This window comes from Macaca nemestrina, chromosome 13, assembly GCF_043159975.1.
Source record: "Macaca nemestrina isolate mMacNem1 chromosome 13, mMacNem.hap1, whole genome shotgun sequence".
Lineage (NCBI taxonomy): Eukaryota > Metazoa > Chordata > Mammalia > Primates > Cercopithecidae > Macaca > Macaca nemestrina.
Genome location: NC_092137.1, coordinates 82258413 through 82280406, shown reverse-complemented (window position 1 = coordinate 82280406; position 21994 = coordinate 82258413). Strand labels below are relative to the sequence as shown.

Genomic DNA, 21994 nt, shown 5'->3' with positions numbered 1-21994 from the left:
CCAAGACGTAATATGGCCTGATATGAATCCCATTAATTAGATTTTAAATTTAGTATTTCTTATCTTACACTTTCACGTTGACTTAAAACAAAACAAAACAAAAAAAACACTACCAACTATCAAAAGCCGCCAACTAAGTCAATGGAGCAGTAACCTCGTTTCTTCAGGGACCCTACCTTCTCCTTCTCTTTCCTGGAGTGACAATGTAACAGTGCGTCCAGAATTGGTGGGTTCTTGGTCTTGCTGACTTCAAGAATGAAGCCCCGGACCCTTGAGGTGAGTGTTACAGTTCTTAAAGATGGTGTGCAGAGAGTCTGTTCCTTAGATGTTCAGATGTGTTCAGAGTTTCTTCCTTCTGGTGGGTTTGTGGTGTCGCTGGCTTCAGGAGTGAATAGTTCAATAGTTCAGCTTTAGGAGCATAAGGTTCTGAGAAAACCGATTCAATTGTGAAATAAAGGGAGTAAACAATCTGTAGATTCGCACTGGTATTTTCATGATACTAAACAATTTTGCACATGTAAAATAATCTTGAATAATTCACATGGGTTGTTATAGAATATAATTAAATGGAGAGTAAAAAAGAGCTTGAAATTATTATACCTAATAATTATATACATCTGCATGATTTATATGATAGCATAATTTAATGGGAGAAAACTAAGAGTCATGTGATCTGCTTTCTGGGTTTGTTTCTGCTTTGCAGTTATCTTTAAAGGCAAAACCGCTAATTTAATAGTTGATAATTCTAAAACACTGCTTTAAAAAGTTTTAACATGTGCTTATGAGAATAAACTTACTTCTCCCATTTATCAGTGAGTCTTGTCTCACTAATTCTAGGCTTGTACCAATTTTGTTGTATGTAGCATTACCTACTTGTGTCAACAAATGGGCAGCTCTGACTTGTTTATTACATGGCCATACACACACTGGAAAATGTTATTATATATTCAAAAATCAACTTGAACTTGGTATCTGTTAGCAGATGTCTTGGAAGGTCAGGTTGGAAATGAACTAAATGATGAATTCTGACTAGTTGTAATGCAGGAAGCAGAGTAATGCATGCAGATTGTATGCTGCATAGTGAGTCAGCAATTTTGTTTATTCCTACTCGTGTTCCCTGAACTTTTTTCATAAAATGATTGAACACTAGAGATATATACTTAACCAGTATGAAAGCAGATGTTAAAAAACGTCAAAGAATATTCTGCCTACAATTGATCATTACCTAGAAAGACAGCACAGTATCTTAGCAGATTGCTGTAAGTGATTAAATTGGTATCCTCATCAATCAGCACTCCAATATCTCTGGAATAGATTTTCAGTTTCACTGGTACATGTCACATAAGAAGGACAAACACATTTCTGTGACCTCAAACTGCAGGGCATCTTTGCCTAATATTGGTGGCTCCATTTCAGTATGTCAAAGCATTATGCATTTATGGAACATTATTTGTCAAAAACTGTTAAAACTTAAGCAAATCACTTGATCTTGAGCTTCCTTTTTTGTTGTTGTTGTTTTTGTTTTGTTTTTGTTTTTGGCCAGCACTCTTTTCCTTGAGTTCTTACTCTGTGCCACTCACCATTACGTTTCACATGGATTATTTTCACAAGAACCCTAAACTACAGATATGTAGTATTTTCCCGTTTTATGAAAAAGATAATGGAACTTAAAGAAAACATGTCTATTGGCTAAGAACTTAGAGTAAATAGATAAACTCAGTATAATTCTAGGGAGTCTGACTTTAGAATTTGTTTTTACTACCATTATATTAGGCTCAAAGATTTCTCCTTGTTTCAATATTTGGTTGGACCATGGATAACAATATTTTGTTTAGATATCTTGCAGTAACACCAGAACAACTCGGGTACACAGGGGAAGACTTATGTCTCAGGAGGCTAGCAAAGTTTAGACCCCGGGCCTAAATCTGGCCCACTACTATTGGAAATAAAGTTTTATTAAAGTATAGCCATGCCCTTTTGTTTACATATTATCTAGGGCTGCTTTTGTGTTACAGTCACAGAACCATGTAGTTGTAATAGAGATTGGACTACAAAATAAAATATTTACTATCTGGATTTTTATAGAAATGTAATAACCCTTATGGACTTTACTGCTGGCTTTTGAATCACTTGAAGTATAAATCTCTTATACTTTAGGATGAAAAATCTTTCTCATTATAGCTTTCAAATGTAGTGAAAGATTTTTAGACCTAGGTGGGGTAGTGGGTTATTAGAAGTATCCAGCAGGTGATATACATATCACAGTGATTTTGGAGATATCAGGTAGAACACCAGGGCTAGAGGGAGAAGAAACTGGGAATCAGTGAAATTGCATTCATTTGTACATTACAACAAATTTTTAAGGAATGCCTGAGTTTTGACAAGGTTGGCAGTGGGTATTTAAGGTAGCATGGTGAAGAAGACAAGAACGTTTCTTGACTTGCTGTGGCTTAGGGGAGATCACTGAAAGTGAGGGATTACCTTTTCATTATAATTCATGTGGCTGACCATTTAAAACTACTTCTATCTTTAGTATTCCAGCTTGTGGAAGCAATGCTGTGTCCTTTATTCTCTTCTCTACACTTCACATTCCTTCATTAGTGTTGTTTTCCTTTACAGATACTGTGAATTCACGCTGTATCCCCTAGTTGCTCACCCTAATGACTCTGCTTGCCTGCTCCTATTCTTGCCAGCATTTTAGATGCTCTCTCTGTATAAACAATTATGTCCTCCATTATGACACTTCATCCCAAGTCAACTCTGTGGGCCAGATCTTTCCTTTCTTCTAAAAATCCCAGCATTTTGTTCTAGTCTCTCCTACTACTAATTCCTAGGCTCACCACTACCCTGCTGTTCTGAGCCTAGGAATTTCACAGGGAGTTGAAGTGAAGTTGGAGGAGAAAGAACATCACGACAGTCAAACTCACTGAGAATTATAGGATTAGTGCCTGAGAGTGTGCGGTGGACACTATATATCTGGAATAAAGCAAAGAATTTAAGGAAGTGTCTCATGAAGCTTCACATATAAAATTACTTCAAATTACTTGGGAAAAGAACACTGCCAAACTGAGAATTGGCAGGGGCCTGAAAGGCAGAAACAAAGAACTTTAGTCTGAACTGTGTGGGGCTCACAAATATCTGAGCTTCTGTAAATTGATGGAAGATGGGATTCTGACATTTTTAGTAGTGATTTATGGAAGAGAATGTGTTATATTTATTGCATATCAACATTTCAAAGACTAGGTTGTCTCTACCAATTTCTCTCTAGCTCTGGTCCTTCCCTATTAAAAAAATAAAGAAAATCAATTATTTTCATGTGGACCAATTCTGAAACCATTGAAGCTCATGAGAATCGTAGATAATATTAGATCAAATCCAGGATGTAAATAAAGTTGTTTTTCTCTTTTCTCTCTGCACCCCCACTGTAGGTACTTTCTCCTGACAGATGTTCCACGTTCTAATTATAATGTTTTACTTCTACAGGTTTCTAAAACCGCTTTCCTCCTCCAAATCATCCCATTGCATTATCCTTTATTCCGTATCTGCTTTTTAGGCTTTATAGACTTGATTGTCTAAACAAATTCATTATTAGCATCTCCTTCTCACCAACTGCCCACACCTGATCATTCACTTATGACCCACTTTAAATTCATCACTATTTCCAATGTTGTTACTCCTGTCCATCTTCACTGACTCTGCTGGAAGGAAAAAGCACATAATTACTTGAATAAAGGGAAAGGATTCGTCTAGCAAAGATCTCAATGTTCCAGAGAGTTTGTTCAAAAACCAATGACTGGGCCGCAGAGTTTCTGATTCAGGCTTTCTGGAATGAAAAACAAAAATGAGAATTTGAACTTCTCATTTCTCAGTCGAGTTTCCAGGTTATGCTGATACTGCTGGTCTGGGGACCACAGTTGGAGAGGTCCTGCTGTAGGCCTTCAGGCTGTGTTTGCTGCCTTCTCCCACATTCCTTTGACTTTGCTGTCAGAAATAACTTTTAAATTCTGATAACATCAGCCCCTGATCATATTCCTAAGGCAGAATTCAGAACAGACTGCTTCCCATAATACTTTCTAATAATAATACTTTCTAATAATGGCATATTTTTTATTATCTCTAATAATAAATCCCAGCATTTTGTTCTAGTCTCTCCTACTACTAATGATGCCCTTGGACCCCATCTGTCATATACTGTAAATTAACACCAAACTAATTTCAAATCTCTAGAGACTCTTTGCTTGGTCTTTCTGTTGTCTCTGCACATGCTGATTTCTTTTATCTGCATGACAAACTGGCTCTCAGGCATTGGTGTACACAGACAATGTCACCGTTCCTGTAAAGCATTCACACTAACCCTGAAAATATTAGTTACCTCATTCTCTACAGTTCTTGTATTTACATATGTTAGCACAATTATGCCATTGTGTTGCAATCATTTTCTGGATATCTTTCTCTAGGAAGGGATTACATATTCCTTTAATGTGCCAATATTGATGGTTTAATTGTCAATCTAGGTCTAAAAATAGACCTTTTACCTGACACATTTTTAGATGCTCTCTCTGTATAAACAATTATGTCCTCCATTATGACACTTTATCCCAGGTCAGCTCTGTGGGCCAGATCTTTCCCTTCTTCTAAATATAAATCTTAAAACTAACCGATCCATTATACTGCCCACTAGGTATAGTGGGCAGAGGGCATTTTGTAGCCTTCAAAACCCCGTTAGAAGGGTCTTGGCTACACCCCATGTAGAATCAACCTTAGAATAATGATATGATAATACTTTCTAATAATGGCATATTTACTATTATTTCATTGAGAACTTTTTATGTGTTTGGAGATATCACAATTTATAGCTCACAAATCTTCAAAATAATGTTATCATATGAGTACTGTTGTTAATTCCATATTACAGATGGAGAAATGGAAAAACTAAGGTTTCCAGTAACATTCAGAGTGTAAAAGGCAGTGGGTGATACTGGTTGAACTGGTCTAATTTTAGTACCCTAGATGAAAGGACCACTATCTCTCTAGACGTGTTTAAATTTCACCCTTGCAGATTAACTTGTTTCAATATTTGCAAGGTTCCCAGGACAATTATGTCTCATTGAATTTAAAGTAGATTCCCCTCAAGAAGTACTTTTTCCTACATTCTGCATACTAGGGATGCCTTGTCCCAACTGCACATTGTAAGGCTTCTCAGTCGAGTGGCAGTCCAGTGTAACACACCTGTGAAGCAAGACTATGTCCATGACCCTTGGTTCTTGAGCAGAATTTCTAGTTTGGTTGAAGCACTGAGAGAACGCAATTCCTTTTCTAGTGCCAGAACCCAAAAATAGATGATGGAGCTTCTAGAAGACCTAAAGTAGATTTTATGATTTAGAGGATCCTACAAGTCATGTAGTAGATGAAGTGAGTGCAAAGGAACATGGAATAGAATGAGAGAGTGCTAGAATACAGGATATTCAACTGAGGATGTTCCACTGGAATGATGATCTTGATTAGACAAAGGATCTCAATTTATCTAACAGATTGTATTCTTTCACAACAAAATTAGAGGTGGACCTCATTTTGTCTTTGTGATCACTGTACTGCATTATTGTATATTTGTTTGTATTCTTCTCTGACACCATTTAACAAAAGGTTTGATTTTCTCATCTCACTAATTCTATCAGTATTCAAAAAGCAGCAACATTAGCCTCTTTTCATTATGTAATCAAAATTATCTTTAAAATAATGTTCACCTGTTCAGTTAAGCGTCTTCCTATAAATATCTATATGGTGAGTACTGTGGGTAAGTCCATGGACCAGGCACATATCACAGATACGTGGATCAATAAGCCTCAGTCTTACTCTTAAAGAGCTTAAAATTGAACAAAGGAGACTTTAGAGGATTTGACATACTAAAAAAAAGTTTCAAATCAAGATAGTCAGTTGCCATAGGCCACAGTCAAAATCACTCCCTTACCTCCCTTAGTACTTGGCAATGATCCTGGAGAAAGGGGACTGCCATGACTGGACACACCTATCAGGAAGATTAGTCAGGAGATCAGTGTTTAAGAAAATATAGCCTAGGAGGTGTGACCTGGGAATAGATGGTATGGAGTAGAGTTCAAAAACTCAGACTTGTCTTATTTCACATCCTAACGTACTTTCTTGCTGTGTAATATGGAGCAATTTGTGAAACTTTTCTGAGTTTTATTTCCTTTACTGGTAAGATGAAGATACCATCACCCTCCCTCGCAGTGTTGCTATGATGATTCATATGAATTAAAGTGATTGGCAATTACCAAGTGTTCAATAGTTGCTTACTATTAATACAACAGCACTGTTATTATTTCATTGATTAGTGTTGAGGGAAGAAAGATACACATATTAGAGACATTGTATATGTAGAACAAAAAAGTACACTTGCCGGGATGTGAAGAGAAGTGGAAGAAGGAGGTGTCAATGTGACTTTAAAATATTGTTTCTGGGTGAAGGGGAAAAGACAGCATCATTAATAAATATAAGAACCACAATGATTCCTGCTCCTTAAGCCTTCTCCTGGCAATATAACTAACACTAATAAAATGCAAAGAAGGTGATTTGGAGTCAGCCTTTTATTAACTCATTTTCAGGTCCTCCTATCCCCAAACAGGGAGCTCAGAACTCACTGACTCAGGAAGAGAGCATGACAACAGACCAACAAAATTATGCCGAGTGACCCTGTTTTAGAGTCAAAGCCACAGCCACTACAGAAGCCAAAAGCCATTTGTATTTTTTTTTTTTTGCAAATTACTTGTATCCATGTTTTCACTTTTCTTATTATTCATTTCTAACCTGTTAAATGCCTAGAGTTTGCACATTGAATTCCAAAATATTCCTCCTCAAAGATGTTTTGTTGATAAATATGTCCTAAAGAATTCAAGTATTATGGACTTCTGACTGTAATTCATTTTAAGTATATAGTAATTTAGACAACACTTTAAAAAATAAATGACAATGTAACACTTCATAGTCTTGAGGGGGAAAATATGAAATCTGTTTCAGTAACTTTATGACTAATTAAAAATCAAGTGATTCTTAGCCACTTGATTAGTAGCCAAATACACTTGATTAGTTTGTACTTCCCTGGGCCTAAGGAAGGGAATCAGTGTCAGCCAAAATTATAATTGAGACCTGTTAAACCCACAGGAAGACTTAATGGCAAAGCTTAAGCTTCCTCCTATATGAGATTATACAGGGTTGATTGTAAAAGCTACAAATTAACAGATGAAGCTACAATTACTCTCATTGCACAGAGAAAAACATACTTTATAATAACACATATGTAAAGAAAATAGGTTAATAAAAATGGTGAGAAAAAAGGTCTGTGTAAAGTAGCACAAAGAGAATATAAATTCTTGCCTTGACCTAGAATCCATCTGCTTCTGTCTAATGAACACCCAAGCACCTGCAGGGTACCCTTCCACTCTAGGAACCAACAGTGATAATTAGCCCACATAGTGATCGTATTTGATTAGAAAACTCTACTAGGCAGCTGTGTTGAACGTGTCAAAAAATGTGTCCTGGACGTCCCTCCTGCGCATCTCTCGCTGAAGCCAGATCTTATCACCTGCTCTTTTTTTATCTGCGTCTCTTAGAAACGTAGGATCTTCTGTCTGTTTCTTCCCATTCTGTAACCTAGCACTGTGGAGATGCTTGTCTATATAAAGCTAAATGACTATGTGCTGTTCTCTTGCCTTGTCTTTTCTAGTTCTTTGCTATGGATTGAGCTTTCTTTTGTGCTTTCTTTTCAAGGAATTTTCTTGGATTGGACCTTGATATTCCCATCAACTTGGCATTTTCTTTCTTTTTTATTTTTGAGAAGGAGTCTCGTTCTGTCACCCAGGCTGGAGTGCAGTGGCCGGATCTCAGCTCACTGCAAGCTCTGCCTCCCGGGTTCACGCCATTCTCCTGCCTCAGCCTCCCGAGTAGCTGGGACTACAGGCGCCCGCCACCTCGCCCGGCTAATTTTTTTTTTTTTTTTTGTATTTTTTAGTAGAAACGGGGTTTCACCGTGTTAGCCAGCATGGTCTCGATCTCCTGACCTCGTGATCCGCCCATCTCGGCCTCCCAAAGGCCCCAAGATTACAGGCTTGAGCCACCGCGCCCGGCCCCAACTTGGCATTTTCAAAGCTGTATTGTCCCTTGCCCTTAGATTGCAACGGCCATCTTTGGCTTGCACTTTTTATTTGGCTTTTTTTTTTTTTTTTTTTTTTTTTTTTTTTTGGCTAGGTTCAAGTTGTCCAGATTCATATTTGGACATGGCATAATGTTTAAGTATTTGAGAGCTATTTTACTCAGCCCCTAACAGTCCCCACCTACCTCCCAAGTTCACATTAGCTCCCCCTCCTGTTCAATTTGATCCCTATCACTCAGGATGTTCTTCTGAGGCCCGTTAAGCAAACCTTATCCTCAGCATTTAACACTGGAAATTAGAGTCAGATGAAGAAGAATCAAAACTGTTTCACATAAATGAACATTTTTCTATACCACTGCTCTGAATTTTCTGGAAACAAAATCACATTAAATGGCAAGTCACAATGGAGTCAAAGGAATCAAATGACCCTAAATAAAGCTTTCCAGAAACATCAATATTTGAAAATAAATAATAAATCATCAATTCAGGTATAGTATGGATTCTGACATGATTCAAGTTTTTCTAGTTAACAGATCTAGATAAATGGTATGTATTGAATCTAAAGGATCCCTGAAATTTAGAAATTTAAACAGGCAGTTTTGGCCCAGTTGTTATTTTTAATTCTATGGTAATTATACATTAGATATGAAGAACAGAATGTCTGTGAGAATGAAAGTGGTATGTACATGTGTGTTAGGGACCGAGTGCATAAGCATGACCTCATAAGGACAGATTTCACTGTGGTTAAATTTGTTAAACATTAAAACCACATACCCATTATTAAAATGACCTAGGGTTTACTTGTGGGCATTTGGGTTCTAATATCTCCAACTTCAATGAACAATGCCAGAAAGTTTAACATTACATTATCCTACATTCATGTGGTACTTACATCTTGGTTAAAATGCATACATTTTAAAGAAATTATTCATATATTTAATTCCAGATTATTTTATGAGCATGAGATTTACTGAAAGTAGAAGTGAGAACAGAGCTGAGTAAAAATTTTTTTTTTTTTTTTTTTTTTTTTTTTGAGATGGATTTTTGCTCTGTCGCCCAGTCTAGAGTGCACTGGTGCCATCTCGGCTCACTGCAACCTCCGTCTCCCAGGTTCAAGCAATTCTCCTGCCTCAGCCTCCTGAATAGCTGAAACTACAGGTGCCCGCCACCACTCCCGGCTAATTTTTGTATTTTCAGTAGAGACAGGGTTTCACCATATTGGCCATGCTGCTCTCAAACACTTGACCTTGTGATCTGCCCGCCTGGGCCTCTCAAGGTGCTGGGATTACAAGCGTGAGCCACCACGCCCAGCCACTGGCTATTTTAATAGTTTGGAGAAAGAAGATGGGGAGAAGACGTGCAGAAAATGGAGTTCACAGTACTATACATTATTATAAACAAGACCTAATCCTCCTACCTCTTGACCTCACCAAAAGACAAGCTCCTTCTTTGAAAATAAAATTACCAAATATTTTTTCTTCAGTTGTTTTCCATTCATTATTTTGCTCTTCTCCTTTCCAGACCCTAAGGCTAAGATTCCAGAATCACCTTGACTTTTATTACAGACTCGTTGTCTTTTGCGTCAGTCCATATTACTGTTGAACTACTCTAGCTTTGGAATATTATTTCTTAAATTAAACTAAAATTTGACTCTTCTCTCTACTCTTTTCCTCTGAGGCAATTCAGAACAAGTCAAATCCTCATACTTGAGAGTTTTTCAAATAATTGATGGAACTGCCATGTTTTCCTATAAGTCTTACCCTCTAGATATTTATTATTAATATTTTCCTGGGTTTCATATGACACTAAAACCCAGGTTGGCAGGCTCTTCACCAATATTAATCAAATCAATCTATTATTTTGGCATCATGCAGATATAGCCCTATTAGTTTTTGAGATCAGTATGTTTTCTTCTTCAGAACTCCTGCCTAGAAGGAAATATCGCAGGCTGAGAAGGCTTTTAAACTTTGAGTGCAATCTTGAGGTTATCAAGCGAAGTGGTAAAGTCAGTTTTTCAAAGATTTTGAAGTTTGTGGAGTCAGAAGAGCATAATATAGGAACAGATAGTCGAAAGTTATAAGTTAGTTATTGACCACTGAAAAGCAAATTTCAAAGATAAAAATAAAAACTTTTTAACTTCCTTAAATTGACTTCTCAAATTATTTGAATATATTTTGTGAGAAAATCTGGCCCAAGTGATCTCATTGTTCAATTCCCACCTATGAATGAGAACATGCAGTGTTTGGGTTTCTGTCCTTGTGATAGTTTGCTGAGAATGATGGTTTCCAGCTTCATCTATGTCCCTGCAGGGGACATAAACCCATCCATTTTTATGGCTGCATAGTATTCCATGGTGTATATGTGCCACATTTTCTTAATCTAAGTCTATCATTGATGGACATTTGGGTTGGTTCCAAGTCTTTGCTAGTGTGAATAGTGACACAATAAACATACATGTGCATGTGTCTTTATAGTAGCATGATTTATAACCTTTGGGTATATACCCAGTAATGGGATTTCTGGGTCAAATGGTATTTCTAGTTCTAGATCCTTGAGGAATCGCCAAACTGTCTTCCACAATGGTTGAATTAATTTACACTCCCACCAATAGTGTAAAAGCATTCCTATTTCTCCACATCCTCTACAGCATCTGTTGTTTCCTGATTTTTTAATGATTGCCATTCTAATTGGCATGAGATGATATCTCATTGTGGTTTTGATTTGCATTTCTCTGATGACCAGTGATGAAGAGCAATTTTTCATGTGTCTGTTGGCTGCATAGATGTCTTCTTTTGAGAAGTGTGTGTTCATATCCTTCACCCACTGTTTGATGGGGTATTTTTTTTCTTGTAAATTTGTTTGAGTTCTTTGTGGATTCTGGATATTAGCCACTTTCAGATGAGTAGATTGCAAAAATTTTCTCCCATACTGTAGGTTGCCTGTTCACTCTGATGGTAGTTTCTTTTGCTGTGCAGAAGCTCTTTAGTTTAATTAGATCCCATTTGTCTATTTTGGCTTTTGTTGCCATTGCTTTTGGTGTTATAGTTATGAAGTCCTTGACCATGCCTATGTCCTGAATGGCATTGCCTAGGTTTTCTTCTAGGGTTTTTATGGTTTTAGGTCTAACATTTAAGTCTTTAGTCCACCTTGAATTAATTTTTGTATAAGGTTTAAGGAAGGGATCCAATTTCAGCTTTCTACATATTGCTAGCCAGTTTTCACAGCACCATTTATTAAATAGGGAATTCTTTCCCCATTTCTTGTTTTTTGTCAGGTGTGTCAAAGATCAGATGGTTGTAGAAGTGTGGTGTTATTTCTGAGGGCTCTGTTCTGTTCCATTGGTCTATATCTCTGTTTCGGTACCAGTACCATGCTGTTTTGGTTACTGAAGCCTTGTAGTATAGTTTGAAGTCAGGTAGCATGATGCCTCCAGCTTTGTTCTTTTGGCTTAGGCTTGTCTTGGCAATGTGGGCTCTTTTTTGGTTCCATATGAACTTTAAAGTAGTTTTTTTCCAATTCTGTGAAGAAAGTTATTGGTAGCTTGATGGGGATGGCATTGAATCTATAAATTACCTTGGGCAGTATGGCCATTTTCATGATATTGATTCTTTCTATCCATGAGCATGGAATGTTCTTCCATTTATTTGTGTCCTCTTTTATTTCGTTGAACAGCTGTTTGTAGATCTCCAAGAAGAGACCACTTTACAGTAGCCTTAGTTCTTAGTCCAAGGTCTCTCCCACTTTTGGAGTCATATGCATATCTTTCCCCATTGTTATTATTTGGTTTTCCTCCTTTAATTTTGAGGAGGAAGGGAAGTTATCACGGGTGATACAGCAAAACCAATAGAAACATTTTAATAAATTAAGACATTGAAGTTATAGAAAAAGAAATAATCAATATTATCTAAAAGACCAGAGTTGGTTGGTTGTTTTTTTGTTTTGTCTTGTTTAAAAAAGAAACAAAGAAACAACAAACATAAAACTTTATACAAGTTTTTTTTTTTTTTTTTTTTTTTTTTTTTGAGACGGAGTCTGGCTCTGTCACCCAGGCTGGAGTGCAGTGGCGCGATCTCGGCTCACTGCAAGCTCCGCCTCCCGGGTTTACGCCATTCTCCTGCCTCAGCCTCCCGAGTAGCTGGGACTACAGGTGCCCGCCACCTCACCCGGCTAGTTTTTTGTATTTTTTTGGTAGAGACGGGGTTTCACTGTGTTAGCCAGGATGGTCTCGATCTCCTGACCTCGTGATCCGCCCGTCTCGGCCTCCCAAAGTGCTGGGATTACAGGCTTTATACAAGTTTTTCACTTGCCTCCAGAGTAGAGCAAGGAGTGCAGAGGGGTAGAGGTTCCATAGGAGGTGGACAAAGAAAGGCAAAAGATGAAGAAAGGATTCCCAGACACTATCTGCACTGACTGAAAAGAATCTCAGGGAAATAAGACACATTTTGTGTCATTTTATGGTTGGCTACTAACTTAATTGTTTCCTTTTTGTAATGGTTTATACCAGTATTTTTATGTATAAAAAATTATGAAAGAACTAAAAATCAAAGTTTTTGCTAGCCTGGAGATGCCTATCTTCAGAATCACTGTTAAGGCATCAATGAGAAAGGAAAAGTTACTGGAAGTGGCTGAAGCCATCATAAAGTCATGGTGGACAGAATGGAATGCAAATCATCTAACTTCAAGCCCAGAGCTCTTTCTCATATATTTTATCTGTATTTCTAAAAGTGATATTCCATGGCATTTTGTAAACTATAAAATACTAAACAAATCCACTGAATTAGTTTGTTGATATATCAGCTCTCCAAAAATAATCCCTTAACTCCAAACACTGCATTATGCATTCAGTTTGGTCAGTTGGTGGGCTATATATCAAATTCCAATTTATAATTGAATGTTTCATTTAGAAAAACACAAAAATAGTGGTAAACTGGAAAATTGTCTTGCAAAATATGTAGCCTGACTTAGTCATGTTTAATGAAATTACACCATGCTTATCTGACAAATATTCCCCAACAGAAAACACTTAGGAAAATAGATTTATAGCTCAACTATCCTTGATCCAGCTTGTTGAAGGCAACTTTAAGCCTTCAGGGAGTAGAGTCAGATGTAGCCAAACTTTGAAAATACTCATCAATCTCCTTATAACCTGTCACAATCCCCCTTAAACCCTGGCTGCCACGACTGCACAACTAAATTTATGTTCAATTACAGTAACTCTATTACCCAAAGCATTTGGCATATTTACATCCCATTCCCTCTATATAATATTTGAACTTAACATTTACATTTAAGTGGTCTTATTCTAAATTTCCCTTATTGTAAGCAAGCTCAAAATCTTTTAAAGGAGATATAAATTAAAACTTCAATAAACAAAAATTAAATGAGTAAATAGAGTTTTCAGGAGAGAGACAAGACCTGTCTTTATTACAGTCATATACAGTGGTAGTTAGAAAAGGTCCTCGCCTAAGAATGTACTCAAAGAGTAGTTGTGAAAGGGAAGGAAGGGAAGAAAGAAGAAATAATAAAAACAGATGTTTTACTAAAATACAAGTATAGCTTCATACACCCTGAACTTTTATTGAGTTTGAGGAGCTATTCCAATTGTCTCATATATTTTTACGTTATTAATCCTCACACTAACATACCAGTAAGTCATTACTTGCAATTTGTTCATAGTAACGATGATGAAATTGTGAAGTAAAGGACCTCTTTCAGAGTCATGTATCCAGCAAATGGCAGAGTCAGGATTGACTATGGTGGTGTTGTTTGACTGCAAAGCCCTTTTAAAATAATTGATTTCATTCATATATATATATATATATATATATATATATATGAAGACCATTATAGGTCAGGGTACTTTGGGATGGTTTCCTGGAGAAAATGACCCAAATTGTGAGGGCAGACAGGATGTTTTAGACAGGAAAGCAGCGTGATTAAGAGAGGCAGGAGCGTGGCCTACAGGTGTGTGCAACAACAAAACAGTAGTCCCAAGAGTGGGTCATTCACCTGATTTTTGTCAGATTTGATTATATTGGTGCATGAATTAAAATATGACTAAAATTTTCTGTAACTGACACTTTTTTGTACTTGAATAATTTATAAACACTGTAGCATATCCACAAACAGAAACATGTTTTAATAGTAGGAAGCTATAAAATAAACTGAAAGCAGAGCAAGGTTTTGAATTCTACCAAGGTATTAATGCCTGCCAGCCTAAGATTCTGAGTCTGGAGTTTACTATTCCTTTTAACAGAAAATAATTATGATAGCATTAATGGGTAATAGAATTTGAGAATTTCATATGAGAGTGACTGTTTTCTGAGTGATTTATGCCTGTATAAGGCCACATTTGATCATAACAACTGCTTGAGGTTCATTATCCCTTCTTTAAGAATAAAGAAACTGTAAAATGAAGAGTTTGTAAGTGGTGGATAGAAAGATGTTAAAGATGTACTAGCCATTAACTAAGTCTTCCTACTCCATCAACTAAAAGAGTTGAAAGAACCTGAGAAAGGAGCTGACCTTCCAGCCACAACATTTAATGTTGTGCCCAGATAATTCCTCTGGTCAGATGTCTCAACACTTTATCTAATCCGTCCTCTTACCAGTGGCACCTCCTTCATACTTGGGAACATTAAGGGTGGAGTTATACCACAAAGTTATAACATCCTGTCTTCTGTGAGACAAAGAGTGGCATCATATTTGGTGTATAAACACATTCCTAGGAGTGGATGTAGGGAATCAAGGACAGGTAGCTTGAGTGACTGTATACTTCTAAAGATCTAAAGTTCACATTCCTCAGGAAACAGAAGAAAAATAAAGTATACAGGAACTTATGAAGGGTAACAGAAGAGAACCCCAGTAATAATTTTATGGATTTTTCTTATACCAAAAATGAACACTGGGGAGATAGTTTACCAATTGAACAAGGAAATCATTCTCAAACATTCTGAAGCGACTTAATAGCATTCTCCCACCCCCACCTTTTAAATTTTTAAGTAATTTCTACAAAAATGTCTGCTTACACTGACTTATGCAAAGTGTTTGTGTTTTTTAATAAATATCATTAGAATAGATTCATGTAAGATTTATGAATCACAAGGGTCCTGAATTGCAAAGATGTGCAGTCTAGATCGGTATAATGTCTGTAACACCATCACACAATTCGATTTACTAATGAGGAAAGGAAACGTATTAAAAAGCCCTCATTGATTCCATCTATTATAAAAAAGGGAATTTGCAATGCATCCTAAATCATAATCCCAAGTGGTATTGCAGTCTCCAGAGAAGAAAAACACCTTTTATGGTTCATGTGAGAGGAGCAATTCTTTCTGGGGGGAAAAAAAAGACAGAAAAATGCAAATTTTCATCCTCCTAAGAAGAATTGGCCTTAAACAACTGATATTTTATTGGTTGTGATATGAGGCCAGGCAAAGAGAATAGCTTGGTGACACAGAAGGCTGCTTACCTTGTATAATTTGATACACATCAAATTATATTATACAAAATGTCCTTTTGGTGTATGTCAAACACACCTTACAGTCGTGCTTTTAGATATTTATTAAATATAAAAGTGTAATATCTGAGATATAATGCACTGAGCATTATCAGCAAACAGCATACTGCCATGGGAAAATTAGCAACTCTGGGGATGATGCAGTCATTGAACAGGCACAGGAAGTAAGAAACATGGTTAGCATGAGAGGCTGCTGATGAGAAAATGCATAGGAAGTTGTCATACTGAAAAACATTGAAAGAACTACAACAGCTTTGTGGAGATGTGATCACTGAAACGGAGAGAGTATACAGCTGGGCTGAAAACCGTATTTATCCATCTTATATCTTTATTAAGGGTAGGGTCTATATAGTGTATGTACAGGCAATTAGTTAATTTAATCTATGTAAGTATCAAGCATAGGTAAAATTCATTCTCCGTAAGTTATTTCTAGAAATAACCTCTGCTAAAATTATTTTAGAAATATGTACCTACATAATTCAGAACCCATTTCTGTCAGCTAGCAAGGAGAATTATGAAAATGATAATCTTTTACTTATGTAATGAGCAATATTCACAAGCAATAATGCCTTGTTTCCTCCTGGGATAACTGTTCCTTATCCTCCAAGCATAGAGCAAGTTTTGCACCTACTGAGTCAGGTTTTATTCCTTTGTGATATGACTGCAAACTTTTCTTGTTTCTATCATATCCTTAACAATTCAGCCTTATCATACAAAAAACAATAACCACAGAACAAGGCAGCCAAGTAAATGGTACAAATATGAATTGTTACAAAACTTTGGAGCAGCAGAAATTTAAATCAATATGGTGTCCGGGAAACTTCACCAAGGAGCCACTTAAACTAAGCATTGAGGAATGAACATGGGATGTAGCAGAGAGGATACACCTGACTGCATTGATGACATGACCAAATGCCCAACAGTGGAGAAAAATAATGTCAAAAACTCCCTTTTCCTAGTTTATTTTCTTGATTAACATTCCCAAAGCACTTTTTAAAAGTCTTTTAAAGTTTTTTTTAAAACTTCACACATTAGAAAGCAGATCAAAGCAGAAGAAAAGACAAAACAATATGCATGAGTCATCTGGGCACTTGTGTTGCTAAGGCAACAGTTTCATACACAGAGGGAGGGAAGAAAATGTTACTTAGCAGCAAATTATTGAATCATATCTACCTCTAATAAAAATGTGTTAGCTTGAGCTGTTTAAACCAATAAGTGCCTACAGTGCTGTGAATGTCTTCGCAATTGTTTTGTGGATTCACCTTTCTCTAACAAAGCACAATTGATTTTATGCTAGCAACCAACAATTTGGTTTTCTTAATATACTCATATTGGCAATGAATTTTTACAGCAGCACCTTTCATTTTCTTCACTAGATAGATCTAGGCATGCATACAGGGGCATGAATATTCTAGACAGATCTATTCTTCTAACACCTGTTGAAACTGAAAGAAGGAACATGCTTTCAAAGAGTTTCCCCAGGCCTGGACAGTCACATATCTAACCATGGTGATTAAACCCACATTCAGTACTTTCCCCAAAGGTCTGTAAATGTCGGTATAAGTTCCATAAACTGAAATACATTGCTGTAAGGTTAAGAGAATATCATTGTTAATGATGCCCCTTAGTGCACTTACAATTTCCTTTTAAGAGTTATTGGCTGAGGGACATTCCCAAGCCATATGGACATATATTCTCTAGTCATTATGGAAATTCCAATGTGAGCACTGGTATTCTCAAATCTTATGATGGGCTGCGTGAGGGACATACAATATCCTCAGTTTGCCTTTTAAAAAAAAATAATAATCTTCAAAGAGGACCAATGTAGCATACAAAATGAACTTCTTTTAATGCCAAAATTTCTTGGGAATGATTCTGTACTACGTTTACGTTTATTTTCCATTTAGGCTGGATCATTAGGTCTTTTAAGTTGCCGTCATTCAAGACATTTTTATAACTTGGTGCCAGGTGGCTGCTCCTAGAAAACTCTTGGTCCCACTTTACACCTTAATATGCAAATTCCAATCATCAAGATCTTCAAGCAGTAAGAAGAATCAGCTCATGAATTTGGAAAAGGAAGATACTCCAGGGGGTTTTATCACAGAACAAGGCACTTGTACTCTAATGGAACAGGTTGGAGTAGTCCAAAAACTGTTCCAGATTTCTTTTTAAGAATCCCATGAAACAAATCCTACTCATTGCTGCTCAAGTTCTGCAATCCCTGTGAACCGGCCCATGAGAATATCTATTCCACAGTACAATCTTTCTTATCTGAGCAGCTCCTAAATTTATGTTCAGTATGCTTGATTCTAACCCTATCTATTTCATGTTGGAAATAACCGAATCAATTTCTTTAAAGGAAAATCCATGTGTTTCTTTGGCATGCCAAACACTAAAATCCAATCTTAAAGAAACTTTTAAGAATGTAAGCATTCTGTAGGCAATTTGACAACTAGTAAATGATATATAATTGTGTGTGTGCTTGTACATCTCTTCTCCCCCTCAAATATAATTGTAAGAGAAATTTGGGTGAATTTTCAAGTTTACAGGACCAGAACTTGGCAAAGATGAGGCTTGAAGGCAGATAAATTATTTATAACTTCAGAGGGAGAAACCTAATAGCCATCTCATTAACTTTTGGAAAACCCTTGCATAACTCTGATATAAAATTGTGACAATATTTTTATACTTTACCTTGACTCCCATCTGCAACCAGTTGCCAATTTCTGTTAAATAAAGGGATTATAGTCACCATTTACTGAAGGTCTAGGTGACGGGCATTGTAATATGGATATTATATCGGTTGTCATATTTGATAATTTAAAGCAGGCTTCTGATGTAGGTACTATTATTCTCATTTTGCAGCTGAGAATCTGAGGCTTGGAAGAGTTGAGATTTCTTCCTGTGTTCATATTGCCATTAAGCCAAGGATCAGGGAAATCACCTGAGGTCTATCTCTAAACCCTGAGCTTATCCCACTTTGCCACACTGCCTTGAATTCTCATCTTTTCACTACCCTGTTCTTTCCATCCTCCTCTCATTTTCTCAAGCTTTTGTCTCCTACCATTTCTGGACAGTTATCATTACACCTTGCAGGACTCCACCTATCCAGTGATTCATTATTCCAAAGCTCACCATTGTCTGGGCAATTTCTCTAAAGCACAGCTCAGCTTCATTGCCCATTTTCCTAATAAGATTTTAAGTGGTTGGTTCACTGATATTTGGTGAATACAATCTAAAATGTTTACCTTGATATTAAAGACCAATCCTAATGTTAATTCTGGATGCAGTTTTTTACAACACCATTTCAGCTCCAAATTGCATTCAAACGGTAGGGCATACCAGGTATACAACTTATGTGTTACACTGTACATCTCCTGCCCCTTCTGATATCACATCTTCCATCTGCTTTCTTCCAAATATGCTTAATGACAAATCAATCATGCTTAAAATATCAATTTCAATCCCTCCTCACTCATCTCACTGCAACTGGCAATTTTCTACCCTCTAACTCCCCATAATACTTGTTCTATTTTTCAGTTATGAAATGTATTATCATTTACTTTGCAACTCTTTGCACATGCATTATTGAGTCGATTAGCCTGGCAGATTGTTGAATAACTGAGAACTTTGTCTCTCCTGCCTACACTTATATTTCTGAATCTAGCTCATCTTACCACCTGACTTGTCTACCTTCCATCTCTAAGTTAGCATACTCACCACTTGGCTTTGCTTGCCTCATCCAGTTAGGCCATTCTGAGTATTGATTGCTTAGACTATGAACTTCTAGTTCACTGTGTAGTGACAAACTATCTTGGCTTTCCTGGGACTGTACAACTTTCCTGGGATTGTCCTTGTTTTAGCCCTATGTGATTATGTCTGGGATAACTTTGTTAGTCCCGGGTAAACTAGGATGGTTTGCTGCTTACTTTTATCCACTAGTTATGCCCTTCTCCCAATGTGGCTTTTAGTCAGCTGAGTGCTTACCAAATTCTACTTGATTCATAACTTCTATCTTATTTTTCTAGACTAATCATAGTATTGTATTCTGTACTCCAAACTCTGCCAATATGAACTGCTGAAATTTTCCCAGAGCCTGGTCCTTTCTTTCATTTCCACAGTAATAACCTAGCTTCATATCTTTTCTGTATTTCTAGGGATGTTACTTTGATTTTTGCGTGTGTGTGTGTGTTGTTGGAACTTTGTTGATTTTTTTTTTCAATTCTATATAACTCCAATCAGGATATTATTTTTGACATTATGCTGATCATAAAAATCTTTCAACTATAGGCATGGTAATCTGTAGACTAATTTATATTTATTTCCAGAGTTCAGAGTCCCAACTTTAATTCATCTTATCTCTTTCATGTTCTTTTCTCTTGAGAAAGGCTGCCGTATTTGGAACTTAATTCTAAGAACAGGATTTCAACAGATTGGCTAATGTCTCTCAGTTTCAGATTCATCATCTGTAGCATGTTAATAAAAACTTTCTATTGACTCCTTAAGAAGAATTAAAACTGGTGGAGAAATAAAAATACATATTCCAATGTCCAGCATGCTATATGTACTCAATGAATCATAATTTATCATTAGCAAAGCATTAATCACAGAGGCGTCACTAACAAAAAGAGAAATGCCTAGTTTTCCAGTGATGCTGACTGCATGCCAAATACCTTGAAGAAGCCTTTGAGCACTGGACCACACAGGCCACGAGGGAGCCACATCTATGATAATGAAATTGGAGGGAGAGCCGTCAAGAAATCCCATCTCCTTGGTTGGAGTAATCTCATGCCCCCTCTGGTGCTGATTCTTTTTCACATCAATTTTTTTTGTTTGACATAATACATTATGATGAAGCTCACCCTGAATTCTATTGTAAGGTGACACAAAAACAAAATTGTTCAATCAACATCTAAAAATACCTCCTACAGACCCAGGACTAGGGTAAGACAAGTAAGATACTTGCCTCAGCCACATGATTTAAAAAGGTACCCCCAAAATCAGTAATCAAATAATATTTAACGCAATTAAAAAAAATCAAAATTATTGGAAAAATTACAATGAACAATAAATTAAATTTTAAAATGTAGACATGGTTAGTATAATTGACTTTTTTCTTTTACAGTTTCCAAAGTCTTCTCACATCCTTAATTCCAATACAAATACAGAAAACGTAAGAAAATCTAGATTCATAAAGATATAATTAGAAGTTATTGCCGGGCACAGTGGCTCACGCCTGTAATCCCAGCACTTTGGGAGACCGAGGTGGGTGGATCACGAGGTCAGGAGATCGAGACCATCTGGCTAACATGGTGAAACCCTGTCTCTACTAAAAAAAATACAAAAAATTAGCCGGGCATGGTGGTGGGTGCCTGTAGTCCCAGCTTCTTGGGAGGCTGAGGCGGGAGAATGGTGTGAACCCGGGAACCAGAGCTTGCAGTGAGCCAAGACTGCGCCACAACACTCCAGCCTGGGCAACAGCAACACTCCGTCTCAAAAAAAAAAAAAAAAAAAAAAAAAAGAAGTTGTTATATTAGGTACAAGGATGGGAAATATTCCCAGGATGACCTCAGCTCACAATTCTATATATTTGGTTTCTAGGAGATAAATGGATAATGGATAGGAATCTTTTGGTAGGCTGTGTGGTGATTGTTGTCTCAGAATTAAATAACAATATCAACCCCTCTAAATTAAGAGGGACTTAGGCAGGATTCTAACATTTCCCTGGGATCTGTTGCAGACACAGAGTTCTACATGTATCATCTTATTTGATCCTCATTACAACGTATCACTATTTTAAACACTACAAAACTGAAAATCATGAAGGTGAAACAACTTTCTCAAATGGCAAGTGGCACAGACTTATCAAGATCTAACTTCCAACCAAGTGAAGTTTTCTGTACCACCTTTAATTGAGATTATTCATGTTTTCTGGTAGTTGGAATAGAAGATGTCTAAGTAGACTAGAAGTCTCTCGTTTTCCCATTCTCTCCCCCTCATACTCTCACTAGTCTAGTGGGCTTATAGGCCTTGGCAAATGTCATTGTCTCTCCCAGTATGTCTTCCGCTCTGTCTCCCATCTTATAACTTGATTCTTCCAAATACCCCATTAAGCAGATATTCAAAAATTCTGGACCATGTATCCTCACTGATGCATACTTATTTTCATAGAAATTATTTTTTATTTCTTTCTAAATATTCCTCCAAATATCTCAATTAATTCTGACAAGCAAGCGATCTTATTATTAATTCATTAACCTTTTCCTTTTATAACAAATGCAGTGCTATGCCACATTATAAGTTTAGTTTGG

General features: G+C 36.7%; 1 long non-coding RNA gene across 2 annotated transcripts in view; it reads right to left on the bottom strand.

The window, feature by feature from the left end:
- The window catches only part of LOC105465346 (uncharacterized), a 182125-nt gene that overhangs the window by 120596 nt on the left and 39535 nt on the right, over positions 1 to 21994 (bottom strand). Inside the window, exon 4 of one of the 2 annotated variants that reach the window (XR_011611947.1) lies at positions 177 to 426. The exons of the other annotated variant lie outside the window; for it this stretch is intronic. This is a non-coding gene — a long non-coding RNA (uncharacterized lncRNA). The remainder of the gene's footprint in view (positions 1 to 176; positions 427 to 21994) is intronic. 2 annotated transcript variants of the gene reach the window in all.